Genomic DNA, 18,755 nt, shown 5'->3' with positions numbered 1-18,755 from the left:
CATTCCTTGTTTAGGGAATCTCTGTGTTTAATTCAAATTTGCTGGCCAAGTGTGCATATAGTGTTGCCATAGGTCTTGGCAATACGTGTAATATTTGGAGAAAATAAAGCAATTCAAGGAGGTTGGGATAGCGCATGTATCTGGACTAAACAGATGGGAGATGGCATGTTTAAGTTGGATATATGGCCTCTCCCTTCTTAGTCTCTCTTCAAATATCATGAAAGGGAGGACGGTATCATTTTAATACATTGACTCATGGTCAAAATCCCTTTCTTAATCCAGTCTGGCTAAATTATGGGGTTGTCTGCTATACAGAGTTTTGAGTTATCCCAGGTAGAGGCCTTGGCATTTAGAAGGGGGTATTTTTGAATTTAGTAGACATCATACACTAAGTATTTCTGGCTGCCACAGTAGTTGGTGATTGTTCTTTAGGGAATTAGTAGTAATCCAAGTGCAGTCAATTGAAAAAAGGGGTAAAGGAGCAACCAATTCTGCTTCCAGCTGGAGTCAAGCCAGGACTGTACAGCATGAGGGAATGAGTCACTGCATAGCTTGGCTAAGAATTATTGCCTGATGGCAAAGTTTAAAATTAGGGAAGTTTAAAACCACCTGTTTTGACAAGGAGCTGTAATCTGTGTAAGGAGATTCTGGGTTTGTTTACCGTACAAGAAGGGCTTAAACATGGTTTTAGATTTTTGGTTAAAATAAAAGTGAGGAATGTAGATAGGGAAGGAATTCATAATAAAAAGGATTCTGGGAAGTGCATTCATTTTAGTAGTTTATTTTTCTCCAAAATGGGGAGAGGTAGCACCTGCCATCTATTTAAATAGTTTGCTAAATTGCATGATTAATGGAACTAGATTAACTTTGTCTATGCTTTTAATTTCCCTAGAGCACAGGATGCCAAGATATCCCAGGTTTGTCTGTTGCCACCCAAATGTCCCTTTTGGAGAGTCACTTCCAGCTAGATCTGATGAGATCCTTATTGCTTTGAGTTATCCCAATGTATCTTGTAGCCAGAGAATTTGCCAAAGTTATCTATTTTTTTTCAGGGTGTTTGGCACAGATTGATCTGGATTTTTAATAAATAGGAGGATGTTGTCTGTATATAGAAGGATTTTTTTTTTATCTCCTGAGACCCTTGATTTCATCTCTTGAATACCTTGGTGTTCCCTAATTCAGTGGCTCCCAACCTTTCCAGACTACTGTACTCCTTTCAGGAGTCTGATTTGTCTTGTGTATCCCCAAGTTACACCTCACTTAAACTACCTGCTTACAAAATCAGACATAAAAATACAAAAGTGTGACAGCATACTACTACTGAAAAATTGCTTACGTTCTCATTTTACCATAATAAAATAAATCTATTGGAATATAAATATTGTATTTACATTTCAGTGTGCAGTACATACAGAAATACAAACAAGTCATTGTCTGCATGAAATTTTAGTTTGTACTGACTTTGCTAGTGCTGTTTATGTTGCCTGTTGTAAAACTAGGCAAATACCTAGATGAGTTGATGGACACCCTGGAAGACCTCTGTGTATCCCCAGGGGTACATGTACTCCTGGTTGAGAACCATTGCCCTAATTAGTATTGCAAATGGTTCTAATGCTAAATTGAACAGGAGAGGGGCAGGGACATCCCTGTTTAGTTTCCTGAAACAGATCACAGTAGGGCAGGCAGAAGGAGATAGGCTACTAGATTTGGGATTAGAATATAACATCTTTATCCATGAAATAAAGGAATTTCCCAACCCAAATTTAGCCAGGGTAAGAAACAGATAATGCCAGTTCACTATGTCAAAGGTTTTCTCTGCATCAAGTGAAACGTTTGCATGGGAATGTCTAGAATGTTGGTGGAATGCCATAGCATTAATCAACTGATGTCTGAACCATGCTTTTTAAAATAAATCTCACTTGATTGGGGTGAACCATATCACTTTTTCAAATCTCTTAGCCAATATTTTTGAAAGTATTTTATGTCAGTATTGATTAAAGATATGAGTCAGTAGATATTATACTTTCACACATCCTTTCCTGGTTTAAGTAGAACTGTAATTAAGACTTGCCTCATAGTAGGAAGTAACATACCATTCTCTAAGGCATTTTCATAAATGTACAACTGCTTAGGAGCCATAATTTCTTTAAGAGTGTGATAGAATGCTATCAGTAGATCATCAGGGCTGGGGGTGCGGGGTCTTGCCTAGACTCACTTCCTCCATGGCCGTGATTATTTCTTCCGACTACAAGGGAAAAGCCATCCTGGCCTGCTACTTTTCTCAGATTTGTGGGAGGAGAAGAGTTTTAACAAAATTATTCAGTTCTGGGTCAGCTGGGCTGGTATTACTTTTAATGCTTATTTACAAAGATAGCCCTGATCATTACCTCAGTGTTGACTAATCTGTGGAAAGAAAAACACCAAAAGAAATAATTTACACAGGGCTTAATATTTGTTTCAAAATAATAAACCAGATCTTGGCACACAGTCACCGCATGCACGACTCTTGTGGCACAAAGGAACTATAAGGGAGGAAAATTTTCCTCAGATGGAGCAAATGTAGGCTGTCATATTTGGCTCTACACCACCCCCCTCTCCAGGCCATGAGATGGAGTGAGTTGGGGGAGGTGAAGTGGGGGCACTGCCATTACCCAGCTTAAAAATTCAGGAGCTGTTACATAAGTTAGAACATCCCTAAGGTTGCTCTAATTACAGAGAAGGTTTGAACAAACCCCTGGATGTCCCAGGGATCGGGGGAGTGCATGTGATGTATTCTCAGCTTTGCCCCATTCCACTTCCCATCTGTTTCTATTCCCCATCCATCAGGTTCCGTGCCAAGTGCAGTTAGGCTAGAGCAAAGGATCAGGTATATTTTCTAGTTTTAGAGTACAGAAAATGGGAAATCATAGCCCAGCGCTGTGCTTATGATTGCCATTATAGAACATGATCATTCCACTTGGATAACATTGCAAAATAAAAAAATGCAATCGAAGCTATTTTTTAAACAAAGAACTAATGGTATGGATCTTGAAGATGTAACACAGTCTCTAACACTTCTAAATATCAAGTCACTCTTCAGCCCTAAAACTATAGTCTCTTTCTCGTATGCAATTACTTTGGGGGGGTTCAGTTTCTGCATCCTTTAATGTTGCTCCTTGATCACGCCTGCAGACACTGGTGAGTAATGTGACACATTATCTCCCCTCTATGGTTGCATTCGTTGCCTACTTAGTACTTTGTGCCAGTTTACCTAGAAAAACCAGAGTTGGCTAGTTGCAGGTCAAAGTTTTCTCGTGACCAATATTGGGTTTCACTGATAGAACACGAGTAAGGAGAGTGCCTTGCCGCATTGATGCTGGTTGTAGAACATGATCTTTTCTACACAGTGTTATAAGGTTCTGAAGTATGTTTTGTGCCTTTGACCTGTTTGGGGGTGTACAGGTTTTGGTAGGACTTTCAGACAGTTATTTGCAGGTTGTGACACTGGAACTTCCACAAACCAGACCCAAGGATGTAGTGCTAAAATTGAAGCCTAGTAACTTGGGTTTGGCCTGTCATTCAGCTGTTCTTTCTAGCTCCTTTGCTCTTTTACCTTCTACTTTCTTTTACTTTTCTACCTTAAATTCTGTTTACCGTCTAGCTGGAGGCAAGAGGACACAACTATTCTACTCCTGGGATAAAATGAATTCAATAAGCATTGTCTAAAAACTATATATTCACTTTAATTCTTCTGTTTTCCTGATGTGGTAGTTATCATTTATTTAAAATGTTCAGAGCTGTGCACATAGTAAATTAACCACTTCGCAATCCTCTTTTACTAAACTTTTACCATCCTATTCAACTGCACAGAATAAGTATTAAATGGCACATAAGAATTACCATTGGCTAGTTAAGTGAACTCTTATTTGACGCATTAAACGGGTGTGCTGTATTCAGAATAGGAAAGAGAGTATGAATTAGAAAATAAGTTTGCTTCCCTTTACCACAGAGTGTCCCAGGAGGAGACAGCTCATGTGTCTCAAATAGCACTGGCAGATTGCATTGGCATTTGGACACAACAGATGTGCTTTTAGATACCCAGTGGCAATGAAGATAAATTTACCTCCTTTTGAAATAAAAATAAAAAATGCTTTCATGTAGTCAGCTTCAATATCTGAGTTTTATTTTGGTATATCATAGAAACCTTGATTTCTTTCCTAACCTTGGGCACAGGAGATCCCTAAACTGAACATACACAGGAACATCTCCCTCCTGTCCACTCAATGAAATGTGATGTACAGTGCAGAGAAACAATGACAACAGTGTTGGAAACCAGGTCAGCTCTCTCTTCCCTACAATGGCCCCAATCCAGCAAAGTACTTGTGTGCAGTAGTATTGCTGACTACAATGGGATTACTCATGTGCTTAAAGTTATGCATGTGCTTAACTGCTTTGAGGGAGTGGATTTAAAGAACTTTTAAAAAAGCTTGATTGCTGTCAAAGTTCCTTCCCCACTCTGAACTCTAGGGTACACATGTGGGGACCTGCATGAAAAAAACCCTAAGCTTATTTTTACCAGCTTAGGTTAAAACTTCCCCAAGGTACAAACTATTTTACCTTTTTGTCCCTGGACTTTATTGCTGCCACCACCAAGCGTCTAACAAATATAACCACTTGGAAATGTCTTTCCCCCCAAAATCCCCCCCAAGCCCTACACCCTCTTTCCTGGGGAAGGCTTGATAAAAATCCTCACCAATTTGCACAGGTGAACACAGACCCAAACCCTTGGATCTTAAGAACAAGGAAAAAGCAATCAAATTCTTAAAAGAAGAATTTTAGTTGAAGAAAAAGTAAAAGACTTACCTTTGTAAAATCAGGATGGTAAATACCTTGCAGGATAATCAGATTCAAAACACAGAGAATCCCTCTAGGCAAAACCTTAAGTTACAAAAAGACACAAAAACAGGAATATACATTCCATTCAGCACAACTTATTTTATCAGCCATTAAAACAAAACAGAATCTAATGCATATCTAACTAGATTGCTTATTAACCCTTTACAGGAGTTCTGACCTGCATTCCTGCTGTGGTCCTGGCAAAAGAAAAAACACAGACAGAGAGAACTCTCCCCCCCCCCCAGCTTTGAAAGTATCTTGTCTCCTCATTGGTCATTTTGGTCAGGTGCCAGCGAGGTTATCCTAGCTTCTTAACCCTTTACAGGTGAAAGGGTTTTTCCTCTGGCCAGGAGGGAATTAAAGGTGGTTAGCCTTCCCTTTATATTTATGACACGCCCCCAAATCACAGATAGGGTGAAACGCTGGCTGTGATTTCTTCCTGGCGCTCTAGGAGAAAACAGAGTTAATAAGACATATGCACCTCTAAATATACCACCAAGTATATAAAGACTAACAATATTTTCCACATCTCAAGGACAATTTTAACCAGTTGATTTTGGGAAACTTTCACAGGAGAGTTCATCAGCCACTTTGTTAGAAGCTCCTGAGATGTGTTGGATGTCGAAATCAAAATCTTGGAGAGCTAAACTCCACTGAATAAGTTTGTTATTTCCCGTGGCGGTATGAAGCCACTGTAGCGCAGGATGGTCGGTTTGCAGGTGGAAACGCCGTCCCCAAACATATGGGCATAGCTTTTCGAGAGCGTAGACAATGGCATAACGTTCTTTTTCACTGACTGACCTGTTGCTTTCCCTCTCAGACAGCTTCTTGCTGAGAAACACTACAGGATGGAATTCTTGATCCAGTCCTTCCTGCATTAAAACTGCTCCTACACCATGCTCGGATGCATCTGTGGTTACTAGGAATGGTTTGTCAAAGTCTGGGGCCCTTAGCACAGGGTCAGACATGAGTGTCGCTTTAAGCTGGTTAAAGGCCTTCTGACACTTTTCGGTCCACTGAACAGCATTTGGCCATTTCTTTTTGGTTAGGTCGGTCAGTGGGGTGGCGATTTGGCTGTATTGCGATATAAATTGCCCATAATATCTGGCCAAGCCTAAGAAGGATTGGACCTGTTTCTTTGACTTTGGAACAGGCCACTTTTGGATAGCATCCACTTTGGCCTGTAGGGGGTTGATAGTTCCTTTACCCACCTGGTGTCCAAGGTAAGTCACTCTGTTTAGGCCTATTTGACACTTCTTAGCCTTAACAGTTAGTCCTGCCTCCCTTATGCACTCAAAGACTTTTTGTAGATGTTCCAGGTATTCTGCCCAGGAATCCAAAAATATGGCCACATTGTCAAGGTAAATGACTGCATATTCTCCTAATCCTGCTAGGAGACCATCTACAAGTTTTTGGAAGGTGGTGGGTGCATTCCACAGCCCGAAAGGGGAGTACATTAAATTCATACAGTCTGACATGGGTGGTGAAGGCTGACCTTTCCTTGGCGGATTCATCTAGCGGTACCTGCCAGTAGCCCTTGGTTAAGTCCAAGATAGAGATGAACTGGACCCATCCCAGTTTCTCTAATAGTTCATCTGTGCGTGGCATTGGATAGTTGTCTGGGCGAGTTACAGCATTTAGCTTACAGTAGTCCATGCAAAAATGTATCTCCCCATCTGGTTTGGGAACTAGAACCACTGGAGATACCCATGCACTGCCAGAGGGGCAGATTACATCCATGTGTAACATATCCTGAATCTCCCGTTCTATAGCAGTTTTAGCTTGAGGTGACACCTGGTAAGGTGGGACTTTAATCGGGTGAGCATTACCTGTGTCAATGGAGTGGTATGCCTGTTCAGTCAGTCCTGGGGTGGCTGAGAATGTCTGTGCATAGCTAGTGCACAGCTCCTTGATCTGCTGTCGCTGCATATGCCCAAGGGTCATGGAGAGGTTCTCCTTTTCCACATCACCAGCACTTTTCCCTTCATAGTAGACACCTTCAGGCAACTCAGCGTCATCTCCTCCCTGAGCTGTCAACTGACAAACCTTTAATTCTCTGGAATAAAAGGGCTTTAGAGAATTAATATGGTACATTTTAGGCTTTCGGTTGGAGGTGGGGAATGCTATGAGATAATTAACAGCTCCCAGGCGCTCCTGGACCGTGAATGGTCCTTCCCATGATGCTTCCATTTTATGGGCCTGGAGCGTCTTTAAGACCATGACCTGGTCCTCTACTTTGAAGGAACACTCTCTGGCATGTTTATCAGACCAGGCTTTTTGCTCTTTTTGAGCATCCTTTAGGTTTTCTTTAGCAAGGGCTAAAGAGGTTCGGAGGGTGTTTTGTAGGTTGGTTACAAAGTCCAGAATGTTAGTTCCTGGAGAAGGTGTAAATCCCTCCCATTGCTGCTTCACCAACTGTAATGGCCCCTTAACCTCGCGGCCATATACAAGTTCAAATGGGGAAAACCCTAAACTGGGATGTGGTACAGCTCTGTAGGCAAAGAGCAACTGCTGCAACACTAGGTCCCAATCATTGGAGTGCTCATTTATGAATCATGGCACCCAAAGTCCCATTAAATTTCTCCACCAGGCCATTTGTTTGATGATGGTAAAGGGTGGCAACAAAGTGATTCACACATTGAGCTTCCCAAAGGCTTTCCATAGTTCCTGCCATGAAATTAGTTCCTGCATCTGTGAGGATGTCGGAGGGCCATCCTACCCTGGCAAAAATGTCTGCTAGTGCCTGGCACACACTTTTAGCCCTGGTGTTGCTTAGAGCTACTGCTTCCAGCTATCAGGTGGCAAAAGCCATGAAAGTCAGTATGTACTGCTTTCCTCTGGGTGTCTTTTTCGGAAAAGGACCCAGAATATCCACAGCTACTCGCTGAAATGGAACTTCAATGATGGGGAGTGGCTGGAGAGGGGCTTTGACCTGGTGTCAAGGTTCCTCCCCCACTCTGAACTCTAGGGTACAGATGTGGGGACCTGCATGAAAAACCTCCTAAGCTTATCTTTACCAGCTTAGGTCAAAACTTCCCCAAGGTACAAAATATTACCCCCGTTATCCTTAGACTGGCCGCTACCACCACCAAACTAATACTGGTTACTGGGGAAGAGCTGTTTGGACGCGTCCTTCCCCCCAAAATACTTCCCAAAACCTTGCACCCCACTTCCTGGACAAGGTTTGGTAAAAAGCCTCACCAATTTGCCTAGGTGACTACAGACCCAGACCCTTGGATCTTAAGAACAATGAACAATCCTCCCAACACTTGCACCCCCCCTTTCCTGGGAAATGTTGGATAAAAAGCCTCACCAATTTGCATAGGTGACCACAAACCCAAACCCTTGGCTCTGAGAACAATGAAAAAGCATTCAGTGTTTTACAAGAAGACTTTTAATAAAAAATAGAAGTAAATAGAAATAAAGAAATCCCCCCTGTAAAATCAGGATGGTATATATCTTACAGGGTAATTAGATTCAAAAACATAGAGAACCCCTCTAGGCAAAACCTTAAGTTACAAAAAAGAAACACAGACAGAAATAGTTATTCTATTCAGCACAATTCTTTTCTCAGCCATTTAAAGAAATCTTAATCTAACACATACCTAGCTAGATTACTTACTAAAAGTTCTAAGACTCCATTCCTGTTCTGTCCCTGGCAAGCGCAGCATACAGACAGAGACAGACCCTTTGTTTCTCTCCCTCCTCCCAGCTTTTGAAAGTATCTTGTCTCCTCATTGGTCATTTTGGTCAGGTGCCAGCGAGGTTACCTTTAGCTTCTTAACCCTTTACAGGTGAGAGGAGCTTTCCCCTGGCCAGGAGGGATTTCAAAGGGGTTTACCCTTCCCTTTATATTTATGACACCTGGTCTTGGGGTTTTCCCACTCTTTGGCACACCTCACAAGACCGGACATAGGTAGAAACATCCACTGGGAGGGAATAGGCAAGGAATGACCTCCCCAAATGGTCTTTGGTCCTGTTCACCCCAGCATGGCCACTAGGATGATTGTGGGCTGAGCTCAAGAGCTTTACCTGGTACTTAGTTGGAACTACCAACTGTCTGAGGATTCCAGTCTTCCTGGTGTCCACCAGAAAGTTTCCTTGTATAAAAGCCCTTTTTCTACAACAAACCTGGATCGATTAGAAGAGCTGAGAGGCGGTGGATTGCTCTGTGCCGCCGTCCAAGCTCTCTGGAGGCTTTCATCTGCTTCCTGTTCAGTCTGGAACGGTTCCCTTGACGCTGGAGAGATCAGTTCCTCATTGGATTGTGGACCTAGGCTTGGTCCCTCTGGAAGCGATTCAGGTGATGGGGCTGTTTCCACTTACTGTGAACCGCTCTCCACTGGGGCACTATGTTGGGTTTCAGGCTCCGGCTGAGCCTCTTGTGTAGGGTTATCGGCTGCTGCCAGTTCAGGTTCGGTGGGGTCCTCTGGTGTTGGGGTTGCGAGTACTGGATTCAGTGCTGGCAATGGGTCTGGTGCTGGTTGTTCCGCTGGTTCCGGTTCTGGGGCTGGCTCTGTCTGGGTCTCTGGGACAGGATCCACTACTGCTGTTGCAGACGTTGGCATGGGGTGCGGTTCCATCACCTCTGACTGGGTCCTGGTAGAAGTTTCCGGAACAGAGCTAGGTGTGACAGCTTGCTTAGCCTGGCTGCAGGTGACCATTCCCACCCTCTTGGCTAGTTTTACATGATTGGCCAAGTCTTCCCCCAACAGCATGGGGATGGGATAATCATCATAGACTGCAAAAGTCCACGTTCCTGACCAGCCCTTGTACTGGACAGGCAACTTGACTGTAGGCAAATTGAAAGAGTTGCACTTGAAGGGTTGATTTGTCACTTGGATCTCTGGGCCGATTAAATTGGGGTCCACTAAGGAGCATGGATAACCGACACTTGTGCTCTGGTGTCCCTCCACGCGGTGACCTTCCCGCCCAAGCTCACAGTTTCCCTCCACTGAGAGGGTCTCTGGTGTGATTCCGGTGCAATGAACTGTAATCTGTTGGGGTTCTTGGGGCAGTTGGCCTTTACATGCCCCGGCTCATTACATTTAAAACATCGTCCAGCTGACGGATCACTGGGGTGAGGTGGGTTGCTGGAGAATGGTGTGGCAGGACAATAAGGTGTCTGGAGTATTTCTTGGTGTGTAGTTGGGGCCTTGGGCTGCCCCCAGTAGTAGGGAGTTGTCTGAGGGGGTCCCTTCTGGTATCCACTCCAACTGCGACCAGGGTTGTTCCTCTCTCCACCCGTTTTGTTCCGGTTTGCCCCGCCTCTCTGGCAGTCTAGGACTGCTCGTATCAATCAGCATAAGCAGCAAGACTTTCTGCTGAGTTCATTTCCTTATCCCATAAACACGGTTTTATTTTCTCCTTGGACATCGTCGGAATTGCTCCTGAGCTATCAAATCACACATGCCATCAAAGCTAGTGACACCCCTTCCTTGGACCTCTTTGTCTAACAGATCCTTCATCTGGTTTAGATAAGCCACATTACTTAGTCCAGGCCCTCTCTTAAGGGTTCGAAATTTTACTCTGTACGTTTCAGATGTAATTTGAAATTGCTTTAAAACCAAATCCTTGAACTTATTATAGTCAGAAGCCTCATCAATAGGCATCTTATTGAATATGTCCAGAGCTCTTCCAGTCAATTTTGCGACCAATGTGGTCATCTTGTGAGCTTCAGGAATTTTATGGAGAGTGCACAGTCTCTCAAAGGTGAGAAAATATTCAGCAATATCACTGGATTCATCATACTGTGGACATAGTCGCTCCCATCTGTGGATTGTTAGGGTTATCCAGTAGATTCCGCTCAGCCCTTACCTTCTCCATCTCCAGTGCATGCTTCCTCTCTTTTTCCCTTGCCTCCATAGCTCTCCTGTGGGCAGCCTCTAGGGCTTTTTCTGCCTCTTTCACTGCCTCCAGTCTGGTTAACTCCAATTTGTGTTGTGCCTTGGTTTCTGTCATGTTAGCCTCTTTGTTTTTAATTAACTTTACACCCAAGAGTTAGAAAGAAAAAACAAACAAACAAAAAAACCTTTGCTTGTCAATATATCTATATCTGTATATAAATAGATTGTGCTGTAACCGGATACCTATGTTCTCTGATAGTGATGGTCAGCCTACAGAAAAATCCTTAAAAAAAAAGCCCTAATACATTTGTCTCCAGGCAAATAGACAGAAAACCCCTCTATTTGCTCTCAGGTTAAAAAAAAAAAAAACTTCTTCAGGTCTGTGAAGACCTGGGAATTTCCCTGCAGGAGGTTAACTACCCTGCCTTTAGGTAGAGAAAACTCCAGCTCACAAAATACAATTCCCCTTTGTCTCTGCTCTGGCCCCCAAGCAGAGACAAAAAAACAAACCCTCTAACTGCTTTCAGCTTAAAACCCGCTTTCCAGCAGCCCAAAGGAAAAAAAATATATCCTTTTTTAAAATCTGTGCTTCTGGTTCAAAAAATCTCAAACTGATCTCAAAATGATTTCAAGTTAATCCGACCGCTCTGCCACCATGTCAAGGTTCCTTCCCCACTCTGAATTCTAGGGTACAGATGTGGGGACCTGCATGAAAAACCCCCTAAGCTTATTTTTACCAGCTTAGGTTAAAACTTCCCCAAGGTACAAACTGTTTTTCCTTTTGTCCCTGGACTTTATTGCTGCCACCACCAAGCATCTAACAAATATAACCAGGAAAGAGCACACTTGGAAACGTCTTTCCCTCCAAAATCCCCCAAGCCCTACACCCCCTTTCCTGGGGAAGGCTTGATAAAAATCCTCACCAATTTGCATAGGTGAACACAGACCCAAACCCTTGGATCTTAAGAACAAGGAAAAAGCAATCAGATTCTTAAAAGAAGAATTTTAATTGAAGAAAAACTAAAAGACTCAGCTCTGTAAAATCAGGATGGTAAATACCTTACAGGGTAATCAGATTCAAAACAGAGAATCCCGCTAGGCAAAACCTTAAGTTACAAAAAGACACAAAAACAGGAATATACATTCCATTCAGCACAACTTATTTTATCAGCCATTTAAACAAAACAGAATCTAACATGTATCTAACTAGATTGCTTATTAACCCTTTACAGGAGTTCTGACCTGCATTCCTGCTCTGGTCCCGGCAAAAGCAACACACAGGCAGAGAACCCTTTGTTCATCCCCCCCCCCCACCCCCAGCTTTGAAAGTATCTTGTCTCCTCATTGGTCATTTTGGTCAGGTGCCAGTGAGGTTATCTTTAGCTTCTTAACCCTTTACAGGTGAAAGGGTTTTTCCTCTGGCCAGAAGAGATTTAAAGGTGGTTAGCCCTCCGTTTATATTTATGAGAATTGCCATATATAAACAAAGCAAAATGTCACAATGGGATGAGCCATGTGTATTTCCTAATGCTTCAGTTCCTGAACTGTTAGACCTGTTGCATAACCAGGACCTACAACCTTCAATAATTACTAATACCATAGATGTACTGTGCTGGAAAGGGCCCTCTGATTCTGTGAATAATACTATTTTAGCAGTACTAGAATGAAAATGTTAACTTTTAAAGCAACTTCTCAAATTATTAGTTACATGCCCCTCTGCAATTCAACCAAAAATCAAGATGTTTTCCAAATTCTCTTTTTAGAAGCATAATTACGCTTCAAGATATTCAATTCCAGCTTCTGAGTTGCTAATATTTCCTTTTCTTTGTATGTCTGCCATACAGACATCGATAAAGCATCCAAGCAGCTCTGATAAATGCACCCTTTCAAAATGGTGATCATCAGAAATTTGAGCACTAAGTTCAGCTATATGAGGCAACTTAGATGGTTTATTATTTGTTAGAAGTATGCTGTACATGTGATGTGTGCTTAATTTTTTTTTAAATCCATATTAAAAATGTGGAGTAGCTGTAAAGAAATAGACTGGAGTATAAATGGATATAATCATAGGTTCATTTATTTAATAGGCACCTAAAAAGAGAAAGGGGTTCTGTGACTCTTATTGTGTGGTAGAAGTATATTAAATCTTTTCCTTGAATGTTTTTTTTTCTTTGCCAGATCATACTGAGCAACTTCAAATCCTTTAACTACAAAGCTTTCTTAAGACATACTTTGGTCTTGTTGAGTGGATTATATTGTCCAGCTCCTTCACAGCTGAGCACAGTCCAATGTTGCTGATTTTTCAGTAACTCTGAACCGAATAAAATAGTTTCTATGGAAATATTCCCCCCCCCCCTCCCAGGGGAGGAGTTATTGATTGGACCAGTAATGATGAGACACAGTGCCTGTCAGGGAAGTGGGAAGTGGACAGTACATGCTTAGTAAGGCAAGAGCTGGGCACCTCTTTCTCCTGAGGGCCTCTACTTCATGTTGGCTTGGAATCAGGGGGCGGGGGGAAAGGAATGCTGATTGGCTCTCATGCTCCTTTCCCTGTACCCCACCACCACTTTGTCATGGTGTGCGTGTGTGTGTGTTGTGCTTTTAGGGTTCATGAGCTTGTGCACAAGCAGCAGGGGACAGTAGTGTATGCAAAGAGCAATGTCACTGAAATGGAGATATTCAAAAACTGATCAAGCAGGAAAGGGGGGAGAGCCAAAGGCATGTGCAGATGAACAATATTTGTCCCATCAAAGCCCTTTTTAGCCAACCAGACTGGACTCTGTTCATACACAGGGCTAGCAGCTACCCGATCAGGTGCCAATTTGCTGCTGTCATTAGAAGACTTAACCTACTTTGGTCTCAATCCAGCAAATTTTGGCATGCATTCCTTTGCAAATGGGGCAGCAACGTCAGCAGCACTGAAGGATTTTTACTTTCAGTAGTTCCAGGAAGTTAGGTCCTGTAATAGTCTGATTTCCTAAGCCCATGTCTGCCCTACTGATGGATTGCTGGGTATGCCAGGGTTTGAACTAACCATGTAATTTGTGATTGCAGGAGACCTAGGAAGGGCAGTGTCTGTATCTGTGGACACTCTCTATTATGCATAGGCCCAAAAGCAGGCAGCCAGGTTGGCAGGTGGATCACAACTGAGCTTTAGGACTGAAGCCATCTGCCTTTGAGGGTGTGGTGGAAGGGGTATGTTGTGGGATCAGCTGATGCCCCTTTTGCATTCATTGATGGTCCATCTACACCCAGCTGATATCTTGGTGATTTATCTGGTAAAAATGATCTTGGGACTTGCACTGGAATACTTGAGAATTAGGATTCATTTGGGGTGTGGAATTGATTGAGGCCACAAACAAGACTAGTTTGGTCAGACATGCTCATGAGATGAGTTTTTTGGAGGGCCATGAAAAACGTGAACTGCAAAGTTGTCAGTTTTTGGTTACATGATGGGCACAGTAAAATTCCTGGCATGTGAGAGTCGAGAGGGTGAGCATACAACACCCCTTCTTTTTGTTAAAATAAGTTGAGGTCTTCTGCTTAAACCCATCCTTGTGTACCATTCATTCACCTACATATCCTAATCAATGAAAAAAAGTGTTGCAGATAGGCCAGACTCATTCCCCAGCTGTAAGACCAGATTCTGATCTCAGTTACAGCATGCAAATCAGGACCAACTCCAGATTTCCAGTGTTATGAGGTCAGAATCATTATTCATGGGGACACTGATCACACCCCCGTAACAGAGGTTTATCTCCTTGCAAGCTATGATATGAAGCATGTATCTCCACATGACTGCTTCCTGGTGCCAAATAAGAGATGCCCCACTCTCACGGTCACAGATTCAATGGGGCACAACCTGGAACTGAGGTACCTCTGACCCCTCTGTCTTACCAAGCTATGCTTCCTCTCACACTGTGATGTTGTGACAAGCTGCAAACCTCTGGTAGGTACTGCACTTACCCAGACATCCACAGGCAGGAACAAACCCAGCTGAGTTACATGAATGCTTCTTCTAGCCCAGGGGTGGGCAAACTTTTTGGCCGAAGGGCCACATTGGGGTTGCAAAACTGTATGGAGGGCTGGGTAGGGAAGGATATGCCTCCCCAAACAGCCTGGCCCCTATCTGACCCCCCTCCCACTTCTCGCCCCCTGACTGCTCCCATTGAAACCCCTGGCCCATCCAACCCCCCCTGCTCCTTGTCCCCTGACAGCCCCCTTCTGAGACCCCCTGACCCTAACCACCCCCCCAGGACCCCACCCCTCATCCAACCCCCCACCCCTGTTCCCTGACTGCACCAACCCCTATCCACACTCCTACCCCCTGACAGGCCCCCTGGGACTCCCATGCCTATCCAACCCCCACCCCTGACCGCCCCCCCCGAACCTCCACCCCATCCAACTGCCCCCTTCTCCCTGTCCTCTGACTGCCCCCTGGAACCCCCTGCCCCTTATCCAACCCCCTGGGCCCCTTACCATGCCTCTCAGAGCAGCATGTCTGGCAGCCGTGCTGCCCAGCCGCCGCCAGACATGCTGCCATACTTCCCTGCAGGAGTGTGCAGACCTGCTGCCCAGAGCGTTGCCCACGCGGTGGCGTGGTTGTGGAAGAGGGGAACAGCAGGGGAGGGGTCAGGGACTAGCCTCCCCGGCCAGGAGCCGGGCAGGATAGTCCCGCGAGCCAGATGTGGCCTGCGGGCCGTAGTTTGCTGACCTCTGTTCTAGCCACCCATGAACCAACAATGGAGAGGCTCCAGCCAATTCCCCCAGCATCATAGCCTAAGACCCCAGGGCTATACAGTCATGCCCTGGTCAGAAGCCTGACCAATGTAAGTTTATTACCCAGTCTGCCACTTCTACAAAGGCAAGTGGACAGACTTCATAACTTCCCATACTAGGATAGTACATACAATCCAACAGGATATTCATGTTCAACACAGCAAAACTTTTAAAGTGATACCTTGCAAGGCATACCTTGTATGAAACATTATATGACAGTGGTGAATATGGGGGTTTCAAGGTGTTGCTTTGGGGTACAGAGTCTCACACTCGCCACTAGTTTAAATCAATGGAGTTCTGCCCATTATGCTGCTCTGGGAAATATCATTCAATAATTCTGCTTGAAACAGTACAAGACCTCAGTACAACAGTAACAGGCCTGTTGATACAGAGTTTTACAAATGCTGTCCAACTCAACAACATCTGCTGTGCCAGTGGCTACTGAATATACATGCTGTCTGCTCTCTTTCTCCAACACTTTAATCAATATAGCCACTGAAGTCTTTGATTTTCCATAAACATCTTTATCTCCTTAAGAAGGGTACTCTTGGTTGGAGGCAAGGATATAATAGCTCTGTATAAGAATATATTATGATGTTTAATGACTGCATTAATTCTTTGAGGCCATTTTTTCTTGATTTGGCAGATCTGTATGAGGCTTCTCACCTGGCATCCAGCAATGAAATATACATCTTTAGGTGTATACTAACTTACTAAATAAAAAATGATTCAAGGAAATACAGAGTTCTAATAGATCATACCAACAGTAGCATCTAGTTGAGGACATCTTAAGCCTTTGATTGGAGTGGTTAGAGTTTGTAAACTGCACTGATTTAACATCTACAAGTCAAAGAACTTGCAAGTTCACTCGTGCCCATAACGGAGCTTGAAGACTCCACAGGCTGAATAGCTCCATATCATGGAGCTTAATTAGTACATACTTCAAATGTCTGTGCTGACGAATGTGACAGAGTGAATGGCCCTCTAATTATCTGTAGGAAAGAACAATGACACACAGCTACACAGGCTCCCCCACGTTTCCACACCAATTTGCATAGCCAGCTTAAGTAGTGAGACAGGAATTCAATCTCCATATATCTTCTCTTGCTAACAAGGGCACCAAATAGTGCCACTTGTGTTTATATTTACACCTATCCACTCAGAATTAGACTGAAACCATCAGCTTCTTTTGTGTAGCCCACAGAACAGCCATGCAATAGTAATGTTTTTTTTTTTCCCCTCCAGTGACTACTGAACTGAGCTGGATTTGAACTATCACCGAGAGAGAAGATTCCACAGCTTTTCACCAATTCCTTGACTATTCATCTAGACCTCTTCAATGTAAACTCTTAAAATAAAGTAGTTCTGCAGAAACAGACAAAGAAAATTAGAACTCTTAAGTAGTTAAGGTTTTTTAATTGTTGTTCATAAGGAAACTGATGACCGTCCCTACACATCCATTATTGCATTCACTATATTTTATATGGAGAGTAAAGAATAATTTCCAGCTATGCATTCTATGACAATTTAATGTCAAAAATAATAGCTGAGTTTCTCATTATAATGGAGCTCTTCAAAGTTTATCTTTGAAAACTCGTGGCGAACCGGGGAAGTCCCGGATGACTGGAAAAAGGCTAATGTAGTGCCAATCTTTAAAAAAGGGAAGAAGGAGGATCCTGGGAACTACAGGCCAGTCAGCCTCACCTCAGTCCCTGGAAAAATCATGGAGCAGGTCCTCAAAGAATCAGTCCTGAAGCACTTGCATGAGAGGAAAGTGATCAGGAACAGCCAGCATGGATTCACCAAGGGAAGGTCATGCCTGACTAATCTAATCGCCTTTTATGATGAGATTACTGGTTCTGTGGATGAAGGGAAAGCAGTGGATGTATTGTTTCTTGACTTTAGCAAAGCTTTTGACACGGTCTCCCACAGTATTCTTGTCAGCAAGTTAAGGAAGTATGGGCTGGATGAATGCACTATAAGGTGGGAAGAAAGCTGGCTAGATTGTCGGGCTGAATGGGTGGTGATCAATGGCTCCATGTCTAGTTGGCAGCCGGTATCAAGTGGAGTGCCCCAAGGGTCGGTCCTGGGGCCAGTTTTGTTCAATATCTTCATAAATGATCTGGAGGATGGTGTGGATTGCACTCTCAGCAAATTTGCGGATGATACTAAACTGGGAGGAGTGGTAGATACGCTGGAGGGGAGGGATAGCATACAGAAGGACCTAGACAAATTGGAGGATTGGGCCAAAAGAAATCTGATGAGGTTCAATAAGGATAAGTGCAGGGTCCTGCACTTAGGACGGAAGAACCCAATGCACAGCTACAGACTAGGGACCGAATGGCTAGGCAGCAGTTCTGTGGAAAAGGACCTAGGGGTGACAGTGGACGAGAAGCTGGATATGAGTCAGCAGTGTGCCCTTGTTGCCAAGAAGGCCAATGTCATTTTGGGATGTATAAGTAGGGGCATAGCGAGCAGATCGAGGGACGTGATCGTTCCCCTCTATTCGACATTGGTGAGGCCTCATCTGGAGTACTGTGTCCAGTTTTGGGCCCCACACTACAAGAAGGATGTGGATAAATTGGAGAGAGTCCAGCGAAGGGCAACAAAAATGATTAGGGGTCTGGAACACATGACTTATGAGGAGAGGCTGAGGGAGCTGGGATTGTTTAGCCTGCAGAAGAGAAGAATGAGGGGGGATTTGATAGCTGCTTTCAACTACCTGAAAGGGGGTTCCAAAGAAGATGGCTCTAGACTGTTCTCAATGGTAGCAGATGACAGAACGAGGAGTAATGGTCTCAAGTTGCAGTGGGGGAGGTTTAGATTGGATATTAGGAAAAACTTTTTCACTAAGAGGGTGGTGAAACACTGGAATGCGTTACCTAGGGAGGTGGTAGAATCTCCTTCCTTAGAGGTTTTTAAGGTCAGGCTTGACAAAGCCCTGGCTGGGATGATTTAACTGGGAATTGGTCCTGCTTCGAGCAGGGGGTTGGACTAGATGACCTTCTGGGGTCCCTTCCAACCCTGATATTCTATGATTCTATGATTCTTATGTCAAGCCATTTAGCCTTATGGAAGAATGTAAAGTAAAGGAGTAAATTAACATTTACTAGATTCAGTAACTGTGCAGTAATAAATTTGGTAAGATACAAGTTATTGGTGAAAAATGGCATATTTCAAAACACAACAACATTTAGTGTGTTCCTGATGGCCACTAAAGTAAAGGCTAAAAAACCCAGCTTATTGTATAATGTT

The 18,755-nt window shown here is 43.6% G+C and overlaps 1 long non-coding RNA gene across 1 annotated transcript in view; it reads left to right on the top strand.

Moving 5' to 3' along the window:
• Nucleotides 1–16,795, top strand: part of LOC311528138 — an 81,808-nt gene extending 65,013 nt beyond the window's left edge. Inside the window, exon 3 of the long non-coding RNA XR_014713522.1 lies at nucleotides 16,746–16,795. This is a non-coding gene — a long non-coding RNA (uncharacterized lncRNA). The remainder of the gene's footprint in view (nucleotides 1–16,745) is intronic.
• The last annotated feature ends 1,960 nt before the right edge of the window (nucleotides 16,796–18,755 follow it).

Source organism: Lepidochelys olivacea (genome assembly GCF_965140295.1).
Source record: "Lepidochelys olivacea isolate rLepOli2 genome assembly, chromosome: 11".
Taxonomy (NCBI): Eukaryota; Metazoa; Chordata; order Testudines; family Cheloniidae; genus Lepidochelys; species Lepidochelys olivacea.
This window is presented reverse-complemented; position numbering and strand designations above follow the sequence as displayed.